Source organism: Aotus nancymaae, unplaced genomic scaffold (assembly GCF_030222135.1).
Source record: "Aotus nancymaae isolate 86718 unplaced genomic scaffold, 86718_ANA_hifiasm-v0.15.2.pri h1tg000033l, whole genome shotgun sequence".
Lineage (NCBI taxonomy): Eukaryota > Metazoa > Chordata > Mammalia > Primates > Aotidae > Aotus > Aotus nancymaae.
In genome coordinates this window covers 15,727,025-15,740,645 of record NW_026988447.1, presented here as the reverse complement: position 1 = coordinate 15,740,645, position 13,621 = coordinate 15,727,025, and the positions used below count along the sequence as shown (strand labels likewise).

Genomic DNA, 13,621 nt, shown 5'->3' with positions numbered 1-13,621 from the left:
TAGGCCTTCAGGGCTGGGGTGGGAGTGTGTTCTTTTAAATAGAATGGATAAGAAAGACTTCACTGATCAAACGGTATTTGGGCAGAGACTCCAAGGAAGCATGGGAACAGTCTTGGTGCAGATTTCTGGGGGAAGAGCCTCCTGGACACAGAAGGTAGCCAGTGCAAAAGCCCTGAGACAGAAGGCTTGGCAGAGGGGCGGCCGGGCTAGTGTGAACAAAGCTAAGTGGGTGGAAAGGGAGTGATGGGGGAATGGGGTCCAGGATATTTGGGGAACTGGATCCTAGATGGCTTTCTAGGTCAAGGGAAGGCCTTGGGATCCTCTGAGAAGAATAGGAAGCCATCAGGGAGTTTCAAGCAGAGAAATTACATTTCAAGACGATCATTTTGGCTGCTGCATAGAAGACACACAATTGGGAGACAAGAGTTTAAATAGGAGAGTAGTTAGGCCACTGTAAAAATCAAGGCAATAGATCAGAGTGGCTTGGGAGAAGTGGCAGGTGGAGGTGTTAAGGTGGATTCTACTTTTGGTTACACACTGAAGCTAAACCCAACAGAATTTGCTGACAGATTGGATGTGGGATCACTTCACAGTCTCATTTCCCTGGAACTGCTACAAGGTACACAAAGATCTTTGAGAGTTCCCCCCCGTCATGCTTTGGACCTGATGATGGGTGCTCAAATATTGGTCATATGTGGGGCTTGCTTCTTCCTTTGCTTGTTTTTGCCCTGGGCACATATATAGCATTTGCTAGGGCACAAGAACATGATTCTCCTGACAATTCTGTTTTCTGAAACTGAACTTTGTGCTGCCACTGCTGGGCGTTCCTACTAAATCTCAGCAATTCTCCTGGATATGAGAACAGCAAACGTCTCCATTCTTCCACACGCCATCACCTCTTTGCCTTCATTATTTCTCCACCATAATCTCAGATGTCTCTTTCCTTCAAACTCTACTCCAAGCCTGAACTGCTTTGTGTTTAGACTGATGCAATCTTCATCCTGGCTTTTTTTTTTTTTTCATGCTTCCAGAAAGCTAGCAGCTAGTAGCAAAAAATTATCCGTATCCATCTTTGTTTTTATCATCTCAGATAAGCACAAAATCCCTTTCAGTTTTCTGTCTAGGCTTCTAATTTATTCTCCTTCCACTATGCCTCTCTCCTCCCTACCAAATTTAAGTTGTTTGGCACATATTCTCATCCTTATTATTTTCATCTTCGGCATATATTTATATAATTTTGTATTCACTCTGGCAAACCACCTTGAGAACTGTGAACAAATAAAGCAAGCATAGGGTCTGAACTGGGGAGAGATTTTTCTTTTCTCCATTATCTGGCCGATCCTTCCTAGCACTAGAGAACCGAACACAGCTTTACTGTAATAGCAAACAGCACCAGGAGGGGTAACTCTTTACCCTGCAAATCTTCATTTTTTTCTTATTGCAAAATAATTGTCATGTTAATCATTTACGCAGCTTATCAAATATTTCTGGCTCTGTGCCTTCTGATGCACAAAAGAGGATTGTACTTCCTGGCCCCTTTTTTGTTGGATGAAGCCATGTGATGAATTCTGGCCAGTGACTTGTGAGTGGAAGTAATGTAATTTCTCAGTCAGTGCATTGAATTGCCAGAATAAGACTCTAGTTCCTGTCCTATCTTGGAGATGATGGTGGCGACTTCTAAGATGGTGATCTGGGTCACTGATGGTGGCCTGGGTTACTGAGTTACTCTGGGGAGCAGAGTCTTTTGGCAACCTGTGGTGGATATGCAAAATGAGTGAGAAACTCTCATTTTGCTACTGAGATTTTCGGGTTATTTATCACTGCAGCATAACCTAGCCTATATTCAGGTCATCTCTTTCTGTGATAATTACTTGAGAACAGGACCTCAGGCAAATAAGGATTTGGATGGATGTAAAGGACTAACCTAAGTTAGATGCCAGAATGGTCTATGCTGGTCGTGGGAGGCCTAAGGATGACACCAGAAAGGGGGAAAGGGCTGCAAAACGGAAGAAGCAGAAGGACTCTGAAGCCAAAATGAAAAAGTAGCTAGCGTTTTTCTAAGATTGGTACTGTGGTCGCATACAACTTCTCCATGGTGACAGGAGATTTAGTAATCTCTGTCTAACACTTGGCCTAGTCCTAGATGCCTCCTAGCTAGGGGTCACATTTGGTCAGGAGGGAACTTCTATGGTGCCAGGAAGGCAAGGCCAGAGGTGCCTCTGCCTCTGTTTCATAACCTCCAAAGGGGATAGTTAACATGACTCATTTTCCCAGCTCTATTGTGGTTATTCAAATGAGTGACCACAGGCAATGTCTGTGAGCAGCTGCTACAAGGTCAGGAGAACTCACCAAAGCCTGATGCTGTTTCAGTACCACAGCATGTCAAAGGAATGATTCCTAGCTTCCTGTAGACACCATTAGCTAAATTGCAGTATCTGCTTCTCGTCATTTTTGCCAAGGTCATTGTTTCTTGCATTGAACCTAGGAGGAAGGACGAGGAGAGAAGCTGGTGCCTTCTGCCTCCCTCTCCTTTGGCGTGAAGTCTGGAAAAGAAGCCTGCTGTTTAGAAAGTTGCTTTGTTTTTAATTGGAATGAAGAGGCTTGAGAGAACCTCTACTTTTTGCTTGTGTTATGATTTTGTGACAGTGGGAAGTCAATCTTAGAGCATTTACAGCTCTCCCGAGCTGTCAGTAACTCAGAGACTTCAACTCCGATTAAAACCTATGACTAAAAAAAATTACCATAATCCAGTGACAGGCATGAAGAGAAAGCCATAATAATACTGATAACAATGTGCCAGTTAAGAGGCTATTATATTTAGTGCCGTACTACAGCATAGAAAAATCGTCTCAGAGTTGCCATTGATATAACCAGTGCCTTGTTAACAGATGTGACCTGGTCCATGCAAAGCCTGTCTCAGATGCTTACCTGTATATACCTGTGGGAGGAAAAAGGAGAAGGTTTGTCCACCTAGAATAATTTGTTTGCTGCAAGTTCTGTCATTGGCAGGAAATGGAAGCTACAAACCAGTGTGGTTATCAGCAGGGAATGGGATCAAAGTTTCAGTACAACAAGTCCAATGATTGCCTGAACCACACTGAAAACTACACTGAGAACTCTCTTCACGGTCCTCAAAGACACTCTGTGTTGTCTCTTTTGTCACCAGAACTGTCCTTCTCTCCATAGTCATCCAGAAAACTTCTTTGACACTCTACCTTGACTTTGGAAACTGCGTAGTGATACCACATACTCTGATCTCATTTTTTGGGGCCTCTGTAGGGAACTCAAGCTGTTTGATGTTCAATAAGCTCATTTGAGTTAAGTTGTAAATGCAGCTAAGCCCTTCTGACTCATCTATTTGCATCTTAACAGGTAACTTTCAGCTTGAAGGCTGAAATTTAGGGCACAGAAGGCTGGTGTGTATCGGCAGTGATGTTTGAGAGCATGAGTCAGTTTGGGGGACGCATTAGGTCACACCAGGTAAGTAGCATATTACTTTGGCTATAGATGCCGGGGGAATGATACAGCCTTCTATTGGCATTCTGGGACTCTGAATCTCTTGAGTTCTTTAGAATCAGTTAAAATCCCCCCTCTTCCAGTCACCCTTTCTTTATGGAAATGGGATGCGCTGCTTACTGGCCTTCCCTCCGAACTTACTGTACATAGGTACAGTACACACAATCTGAATAAACTTGGAGGAATGCACATACAACTGTCATTTAAGCAACATAGGCAGTCATGTATCGTAGTTCTGTATGACTGAATAACAATAGTTACTCCACTTCCAGGCTAGTAAGCCCTTTTGAGAAACCAAGTTACTCTTTCGGAATAGAGATTTCAAGTCTAAGAAGCCTCTCTATTTAGCAACTATAGATATTAATCAAAGACTACACTGTGCTTGAACTGAGCATGGAAAGGACCCTGTGTGTGTTTCAGTCATACATGCACACACATGCAAAAATACACACAAAGCAGCCCCTAGCAGGAAGTCATATTATGTTAAAAAAAAGGACTCTGGATAGGTGGAAACAGGTACCATGTATTTGAAGGGAAATTTGACAAACAAGTATCAAAAGTCAAAAGTCTTAAAAACGTGCATATCCAGGGCCAGGTGCAGTGGCTCACACCTATAATCCCAGCACTTTGGGAGGCCGAGGCGGGTGGATCACTTGAGGTCAGGAGTTTGCTACCAGCCTGGCCAACATGGTGAAACCCTGCCTCCACTGAAAATACCAAAATTACCTGGATCTGGTGGTGTGCACCTGTAATCCCAGCTACTCAGGAGGCTGAGGCAGGAGAATTGCTTGAACCTGGGAGGTGGAGGTTGCAGTGAGCTGAGATTGAGCCACTACACTCCAGCCTAAGTGACAGAGTGACTCTATCTAGAAACCAACCAAACAAACAAAAATCAAAAAAGTACATATCCTTTGAGTCAGCAATTCTACATTGAGGAATTTACCCTTAAGTTTTAATCAGAGACGCTCACAAAGAATTATGTATCAGGACAGATGATGATGTTCATCAAAGCACTTTCAGTAACAAAATATTAGAAATAATTCACTTGATAACAAATGGAGGATTCATAAATGGCTCTTGTATTTATAAACTGAGAAACTAAAATTTAGCCACTAAAGTTCCTTTCTTAGGAAAACATTTAATGGCATTGTAAAATGCTCACAACCTACTGATAGATTTAAAAGTAGGTTATAAGAGACAGTGAGTTTAATCTAAGTTTTGTAAAATCTATACAATATGCATGGAAGAAATACTAGAAAGACACACACCAAAATGTTGACAGTGGTTATCTCTGAGTGCTTAAATGAGCGATTTTAAATTTCTTCTTTATATTTCAAATTGTCAGTGAGAATGATTACTTTTATATTTAGAAAAAGGTGATTAAAAATATAAAACTCATTTGTTCAAAAATTCCGAGCCTGGCAAAGATCCTTGGGACAGATTAGGAAAAGTTCTGGTTTTGGATCAGAGTTAAAACTGGGTTGAAATCCCAGTTCTGCCACTTGCTAGTGGCATATTATTTAATCTAAGCCTTAATTTTCACTTCTGAATGACTGGGGACAATAAAACCCACCTCCTGGAGTTATCTAGAGGATGAATGGGGACCATTAAGAAATAATAGTTGTTTTTAGTGGCACAATGTTCTGGGTTTTCACTTCTGCCTCGACCACCTTAGTTACCTGTGAGAGTCATGCCGGCTATGGATTTGTCCACTCACAGATTATTGTTTTAAAATGTAGATTCTATTATAATTCAGGAATGACAAGGCTAACAGATGAGGGAACAACTGGCCGTTGAAAAGACAGTTTGTTGCACTTACAGATCCCGAGGGGTGGGGCACACCACACAATGGGGGGCCACCTGGAGAAGCACTGGGATCAGTCAGGAGGCAGAGGGAGTGGGGGAAAATGTAGGCGATAGCCTTTATTGTGGTTTCTGTGAAGGAACAGGCACGCTGGGTAAGCAGGCTTAGGATTGGCTGGTTTTAGTGGCTCTGGGGCACAGAGGCTGTCTCTAGTTGCTTGGCTCCTGGCCCTGGGGTGATTAGGGCAGGTGGACAGTGATCCAGAGTGTGAGATGGTTAGGGGTATAGGCTCCAAATTGGTTGATCTGCATTTGAAAAGGAAGTTCCGTGTTTATTATCTCTAGGCATGGGTGTCCCTGGGAGGGGCAGTCCCTCCAGGGTCAGCAAGGCCCTGAGATAGCAAAACATCAAAAATACAGGATAAAAAGATGATTAATACAGTTATACATTGGAGTAAATTAGCTATACCACCTTTTGTCATCCTCATAAGGAAGAGGGTCAGACCTTTGACGTATGATACAATCCTTGCAACCTTTGTTTGATAGATTCATACTTGTATATTTTTTTGGCTATTTCTGTGTAACAAACCATCCCAAAACTTAGTGAACTAAAACAATAACCAGTTTATTTGCTCATGATTCTGCAATTAGAGCTGAGCTCAACTGGGAGCTTCTTTACTGGCCTTGCCAATGGTCACTCAGATGACTGCATTTAGCTAGCTGGACAGCTGTGACCTAGGCTCTAATGTAGATGTCAGGGTGATGGATGCAGCAAACCACCATAGCAGGTGTATACCTATGTAACAAACTGCACATTCTGCACATGTACCCCAGAACTTAAAGTATAATAAATAAATGTATAAACAAATAAATAAAAGGTGTTTTGTATCACTGAATAATTTCTCTCTAAAGAAATAAAAGAAATCCTGGGAACCAGTAAGATTCATGACTCCTGTAATCCGAAATTTCCTTCAAAATTTTCCCTTTTCTAAAAAGAAAAAAAGTCACTGGATGACCAAGATTGTTCCAAATTCCTAGGTTGGTATTTAGGCTCACGTGGTAGTTTCTTCAGCTGAGGTTTCTGAGCATCTTCTCAGACAGATGGCGCTGGCTCAGACTTTCCCAGCACAGTGCCCCTAGTGGCAGAAGAGAAGGATGCGCGCTGCTGGGCTCTAGTTCTAAATGTACCTGAAAATACTTTTTCTTGGCTTCTCCTCTTAATCTTTAAAATTTATGTTAATCTTTCCTTCTGCTCTATGATACATTCCTAACTGTTTTAAAATAAAGTATAATGTTTTACATTGCTCATCACTTACCCCAGGGATAGGCAAGGTTATCCCCGTCTCCCCTTTCCTCCTCCTCCCCTCCTTGTCCCTCTCCTCCCTTCCCTCTAATTACTGAACATCTTTGAAACACTTGACAAAATCAATCATTGTTTTTATCTTAGATTATATTATTTTCGGCAAATATTTTAAATCCCTCCCCTTTGACCTCTGCGGGACGAGTATACAGTCATACACTACATAACAACGTTTTGGTGGTCTCGTAAGATTATAATGAAGCTAAAACCTTCCCAGAACCTAGTGAGGTTGTAGCCGTGGGAAAGTTGTAGCACAACACATTACTCACGTGTTTGTGGTGATTCTGGTGTACACAAACCTACTGTGCTGCCAGCCACATGAATGTCTAGCATATGCAATTATGTACACTATGTAATACTTGATAACGATAATAAGTTATGATACTGGTTTGTATATTTACCCTATACTTTCAATTGTTATTTTAACGTGTACTCCTTCTACTTAGAAAAAAGTTAACTGCAGAAGAGCCTCAGGCAGTTCCTTCAGGAGCTATTCTAGAAGGCATTGTTAGCCTAGGTGATGACAGCTCCATGCTGTTGTTGCTCCTGAAGACCTTCCAGTGGGACAAAATGTGGAGGTGGAAGACAGTGATATTCATGTCCTGACTCTGTGTAGGCCTAAGCTAGCCAGTGTTTGTATCTTAGTTTTTAACAAAAAAGTTTACAATGTAAAAAAAAATCATAATTTTAAAAATAGAAAAATGCTTTTAAAATAGAATATAAAAATATGTTTTGGACATTGGTACAATGTGTTTGTGTTTTAAGTGTTATTACAAGAGTCAAAAAGTTTTTAAAAATTTAAAAATGTATAAGGTCAAAAAGTTATAGTAAGCTGAGGTTAATTTATTATTGAAGGCTATATATTAATTTATTGTTTTCTAGATAAATGTAATGTAGCTTAAGTCTACAGAGTTTATAAAGCCTACCGTCGTGTGCAGTCATGCCCCAGGTCTTCACATTCACTCACCACTCACTCCACTCACTCACTGACTCACAGAGCAACTTCCGGTCCGGCAGGCTCCCTTCACGGTATAAGTGCCTTATACAGGTGCACCATTTTAAACTTTTTATAGTGTATCCCTACTGTAGATTTTCCATGTTTAGATATATATATCTAGACCCCCAATACTTAGCATAGTGTTGCAATTGCCTGCAGTATTCAGTACAGTATCATGCTGTATAGGTTTGAAGCCTAGAATCAATGGGCTATTCCATATAGCCTTGGAGTGTAGTGGGCTATACCATCTTGCTTTGTGTAAGAACACTTGTGCTAGGCTGTTCTTGTGTTTCTGTGAAGAAATACCTGAGACTGGGTAATTTAATAAGAAAAGAAGTTTAATTGCTCATGGTTTTGCAGGATGTACAGGAAGAATGTGTTAGCATCTGCTCAATCTCCCCAGGGAGGCCTTGGGGAGATTTTACTCATATATTTTTATCAGCTCACTGAACACCTCTAAGCAAATACTCGGCGGCACCTCAAAGTTAAGTGTCCAAAACTGAATTCATTATGTTCTCCACAAAATCTGCTTCCCCTCCTGTATTCCCAATCTTAACACACCCATCCTTCCAGTCACCCATGTTAACAACTTTGAAGATATATTCACCTCTCCTCCTCATTTCCCAAGCCTAGTCACCAAAATCCTGCTGAATGTAGCTCTAAAACACACAGAAAAACCTTCTCTAGTCCAGGACCACACCACCTCTTGCTTGGGTTTTGCTTAGCTCAGGTCACTACAACAAAAACACCATAGAATGGGAGGTGTAAACAATAGACATTTATTTCCAGAGTTCTGGAGACTGGGAAGTCCAAGATGAAGACGCAGAAAGACTTGCTTCTTGGTGAGGGCCTTCCTCCTGGCTTGCAGACCGTGCTTTCTTGCTGTGCCCTCACATGGAGGAGACAGGATGTTCTGGTACTTTTTCCTCTTCTAATAGGGGCATTCATCCCATCATGAGAGCCCCATCCACTGTCTTAACTCCTGCTAAACTTAGTTATCTTCCAAAGCCCTGCCTCCTAGTCTCATCACATCGGGGGTTGGGGCTTCAATATACACACTTGGGAAGATACATTCATTCCATAACAGGCTTTTACACTGATGTCCTAATAGTCCCTCTCACTTTCAGTCCTTCTCCCCTCATCTACACAGTTTTCAGATTTTTTTTTTCTAAACTACAGTAATGGCACATTGCTCCCTTGGGTAACTTTTCAATAGCTCCTTGAATCATTTAACCATGACATTTGCAGCAAGGCAGAATCAGGCCCAACCCATCCATTTCATCTCCAATTATTCCTTTCTTCTTCCCACCCTCTCTTCTTTGTTTCTCTTGCTAATACTCTTTCCTCTGTCTCTAATTGTTTGGTAAGGCAGATGATACTCATTTTTTTTTTTCTGGCCCACCTCAAATGTGAGCTTTTGTGAAGTCACCTCGGCAGACAGAATTAATCATTCTCTTATCTGTGATTTATGGGTCAGTGGTTCTTAACATTGGTTGTATATTAGAACCGCCTGGTGTATTAGTTAGAATTCTCCAGAAAAAAACAGAACCAATAGAATGTAAATATGTAGAAATATATTGGATAGATATTTATAATAAGGAATTGACTCATGCAATTATGGAGGCTGAAAAGTCCCAAAATCTGAAGTAGGCAAGCTGGAGACACAGGAGAACTGATAGTGTAGTTCCAGTCCAAAGGCCAGAAGGATCAAGACCCAAAGAGAGCCAATGTTTCAGTTCAAGTCCAAAGGCAGGAAAAATAAGAACAAAACCCAGTATCTTAACTCCATGATAGTCAGCCAGGAGGAATTCCCTTTTATTTGGGGGAGGATCAGGCTTTTTGTTCTATTCAGGCCTTTTGCTAACTAGAAGAGATCCACTCACATTTGGAGAGAGCAGTCTACTTCACTCTGTATTTGAACGTTAATCTCACCCCAAAACACCCACACAGACACACTCAGAATAACGCGTGACCAAGTAACTGAGTACCCTAAGGCCAAGTCAAGTTGATATACAATTAATTATTACACTCAGGGAGCTGTTAAAATACTGATTCTTCTAGGATCCAACACAGGGCTTTTGTGGTTTCATCGGTCTGGGGATTTTTCCTGAAGCCAGGAGAAAATTGCCAACTAAGTTTATATACATATATACGAGATTACATTACATATATATTATGTTATGTGTAAGATATGTATATATACGTGTGTATGTGTGTGTGTATATATATATATCTTTCAATAGAGTGTGGGATCCTTAAAGGCAGGGTCTGGACTGAGCCATGGTTATCTCAACACCTGCCTACGAATTGAACCACACTGTGGCATAACTGTTATGGGTTGAATTTTGTGCCCCCCAAAATTTGAAGTCCTAACCCCCAGTGCCTCAGAATGTGACGTTGTTTGGAAATAAGGCTGTTGCAGGTGTAATTGGTTAAGACGAGGATAATGAATGTAGATAAGAGATGAAACAATGGAGTAGGATAGACTTCTAATCCATCGTGGCCAGTGTCCTTATAAGAGGAGAAGAGACACTGAGACACACAGGGAGAATGCCGGGTGACAATGAAGGCAGAGATTGGAGTTGGTAGCTATAAGCCAAAGAAAGCCAAAGGTTTCCGGCAAGCCAGAAGAAGCCAGGAAGAGGCAAGGATCAACTCCCCTATGGGTTTCAGAGGGAGCACGGCCCTGCTGGCACCTTGACCTAAGACTTCTGGCCCCCAGACTGTAGAAGAAAATACACTTCTGTTTTAAGCCACTGAATTGTAGTACCTTGTTAAGACAGCCCTAGGAAACCAACCAAATAACCAGTTAGAGTAAAGCTGTGCTTGCAGGAGCGTGGAGTGCACTAAATTTATGGGAAGGTAGAGTGGGATAAACAAGAATTGGTCATTATTTCACTATGGCATGAGGAAACAGTGTTTTGAGAATATTTTTTTTTTTGTTCAAGCTTTAATGTTTGGGATCTTCCATGTGTTAGTAATCCTGAGACATATAATTGAGTCCCTCGAGTTGAACACCTTTCCAGAAATGATTACCCAAACTAATAACTGGTCTCATTTCTCAGGCTACCCGTAGATCCACTAGAAATTAATAAGCAGGCCCCTGGCTTATCCATTTCTCCTTTCTTCACTAAAGCTTGATCAACTCAGGGTTCATTTGTCAGAGCACATTTCTGGATCTGTAAGATTTGGGATGAGTCAGGGGCTCACCAAGGTCATTGGGAGGTACTGCCTGCCCAGCCATCTGCCCCTCACTCTTTGACGTCTCTTTAAATTAAACACCACATCCCGTGGTAAAATTGTTCTCGCTCTATTAATAGGCCACTTGGCTTGTGTTGCACTGAAAATTCACGGAGGAAGGGTGTTAGAGAGAAGAAAAAGTCTACAGACCCAAGGGCACATTTCTTGGTCAGATGACTCCAGTCTCTGAAGGATCCCAGGAATTCTCTGTGTAAAATCCCTGGGCCTTCTCCCCGTCTTCTCCTGTGACTTCCTTTTCTAAGATCTCATCCACCAAAGTGAACGTTCCCCTCTTCCTTCCTCATTTTTTCATGCTTGAATTTATCTTCAATCAGGAAATTGCTACAAGGCTACTTTAAGAAGAGTATCCAAACCCTTTTCTGTGGATTCATGAGACATTTCTAACTTCATCCACGTCATTACTGAATTAAAATGGAAACCTTCCCCTCCTGATTGTTACTGATGCTTTCCGCAGCTGCATCATTATAATATCGTGATATAATTTTACAACCGATTGGCCTACAATTTTATAGGGCTGCCACAAACCTCACATCTGCCCCCCGAGATAGGCTCTGGTGGCTTCCTAACTTCTCTCTGTACTGTTTTCTCTAAATTCTCCAACCCGGCCCTGACCGAGTGCTCTTTCCTTCTGCTGGCTGCCACACTTGCATCACCTCCTCACGCTGTCAGCACTCCACAGTCAGGAAGTCCCTGCCAAAGCTTCTCGGGCTGGTTTTCAAATGTTTGACCTTTGCCCATTCTTGACTCACCCACTACTCACGTTCTTCCCGCCCCCTCTCTCTGCACACTGATTTCCTACCCCGTATAGTCCCCAGCTCCCTACCCTGGTCCTCATTACTGGCTGTTTGCCAGCCTTTAAATCCAGTTCCATCCCTGTGCCCCGCGGTTTAAAGACAGAGAAGTGTCTGCCTAGGGACATGGGTTCTTGGCGCCACTAAAGAGATTCATCTTCTGGGCCCCATCCTTCCATCTTGGAAAAAGCTCCAACTCCAAGTCCTTCATAATGGTGGGGTATGATTGTCCCCAGGTGATTCTCTAAAAGACGGGTGCAAAATACAGAGGACCTGAGAGTGGAGCTATTCCTGGACTCCTTTTTTCTCAGAAGCTGGTTTTTATCAGTTTTGATGTTAACCCCAGGATCTGCACAATGTCCTGCTTGCTAGGTTCTCTTCACTGATAATTCCTAGGGGATAAGAAAAACAGGGTGGAAAGGCTAGCACATTAGCAATGCGCTGGACGTCTAGAATTGCTCTCTTGTACCCATTCCAGGCCACTGCCCCCACTCCCCAGGTCTGTGCCTGGGGTTTTGTACAATGTTGCTTCTCAATGTGTGGTCGGGGAATGAGCAGCTTCAGCATCGTCAAGGAGCTTGTTAGAAATGCAGAATCCCAGGTGCCATCTGTGGCCTCCTAAATCAGAATCTCATTTTAGCATGATCTTCAGATAGTTCTTATGTGCACATTGCAGCAGGAGCAGTGGTGTTCCACGTGTGTGTGTGCAGCCGCCCAGGGCAGCAGGAGCCTGCCCAGTGCTCCCGGAGCAGCTGAAGGAACACCCTCAAGAATGCAGCAGGCTAAGTGCATTTAGAGGTTATCAATGTGTCAGCGAGGCAACCTCTTTATGGGGATCATTTAATTAATGTTAATTGCTCTTGGCCTGTTGTGTGACTCTGGCAGGATTTTACAGAAAATCACCATAATCTAAAACCCTATAAAAGAGTCATTGCTTTTAGAGGCCTTGTAACTCATGCCCAGAGACACCTGATACTTGATGCATTGCACAGATGTATAAATAATGCCCACATTTGCATAATCCTCAGAGGCATCAAGGCACTTCATTTTTGGTAGGGGCAGGTGCGTCCAGGTGAAGAGCAGCACTCCTCGTATGTTATGATCTGGGTGGCAGTTGGTGAGAATTTGCTTTACAAAGAGAAATGATTTATTCAGTTTTATTACCCAATTCTGTACTTTCATGGATTACATAAATTTTGTTGCCATCAGCCCAGTGGATGTTTAAAGTGGTTTCCACATTGCATGACACCCCATCCCTCCTCCTCTTAGCATCTCACAGGTCAGGGAGAGGAAGAGGTAGGCTTGAAATAAAAGTAGTGACAGGTGATGACTTACACGAGGTGCAATCCCAGGAAAGCTGGCAGAGGACTGTCCAATGGCGGGTGCCTGCGCAAACATAGCTACTAGGTTAGAAGGAGAATTATCGGGCTGGGACATGCCTGAATGCACTAATCCCATGTCTGAGGTTACAGTCCTTTAAAGAAAAAAGCGTGTTTGCCTTTTTAACATTGGCCTTTACCCCTTGCCTCTTCCCTCTTTTCTTAAGCTCTCTGTTCCCTCCCATTTGAAAGGCACATAAGTGCATTTTGCACTCATTTACCCTCTGCTTCAATTAAATACCTTCAAGAGTAACTTATTTTCCATACTTATCCCCCTGAGAGGCGTTGCCTTCACTCTTCAAGCTTTGAAAAATCGTTTCTCACAGTTATTTTTTTCCTAACATAAAGGATATCTTACTTTCAACATTGAAAACAGTCTCTTTCATGAGCCTGGAGATTTCTTTATCCTCACGCCTTCCATCCCTTCCCCAAACCCAGAGCATCATTGGCTTGCTCAAGATGAGACCAGATCCTACTCATCTTCCCTGAGTCATCTTTATTTTGGTTGAGGGCT

At 42.4% G+C, this 13,621-nt stretch overlaps 1 long non-coding RNA gene across 1 annotated transcript in view; it reads left to right on the top strand.

Annotated features, from left to right (window-relative positions):
* The first annotated feature begins 2,821 nt into the window (after window positions 1–2,821).
* LOC135277729 (uncharacterized) overlaps window positions 2,822–13,621 on the top strand; it is a 31,066-nt gene continuing 20,266 nt past the window's right edge. The window contains exons 1-2 of the long non-coding RNA XR_010345326.1: window positions 2,822–2,960; window positions 3,373–3,480. This is a non-coding gene — a long non-coding RNA (uncharacterized LOC135277729). The remainder of the gene's footprint in view (window positions 2,961–3,372; window positions 3,481–13,621) is intronic.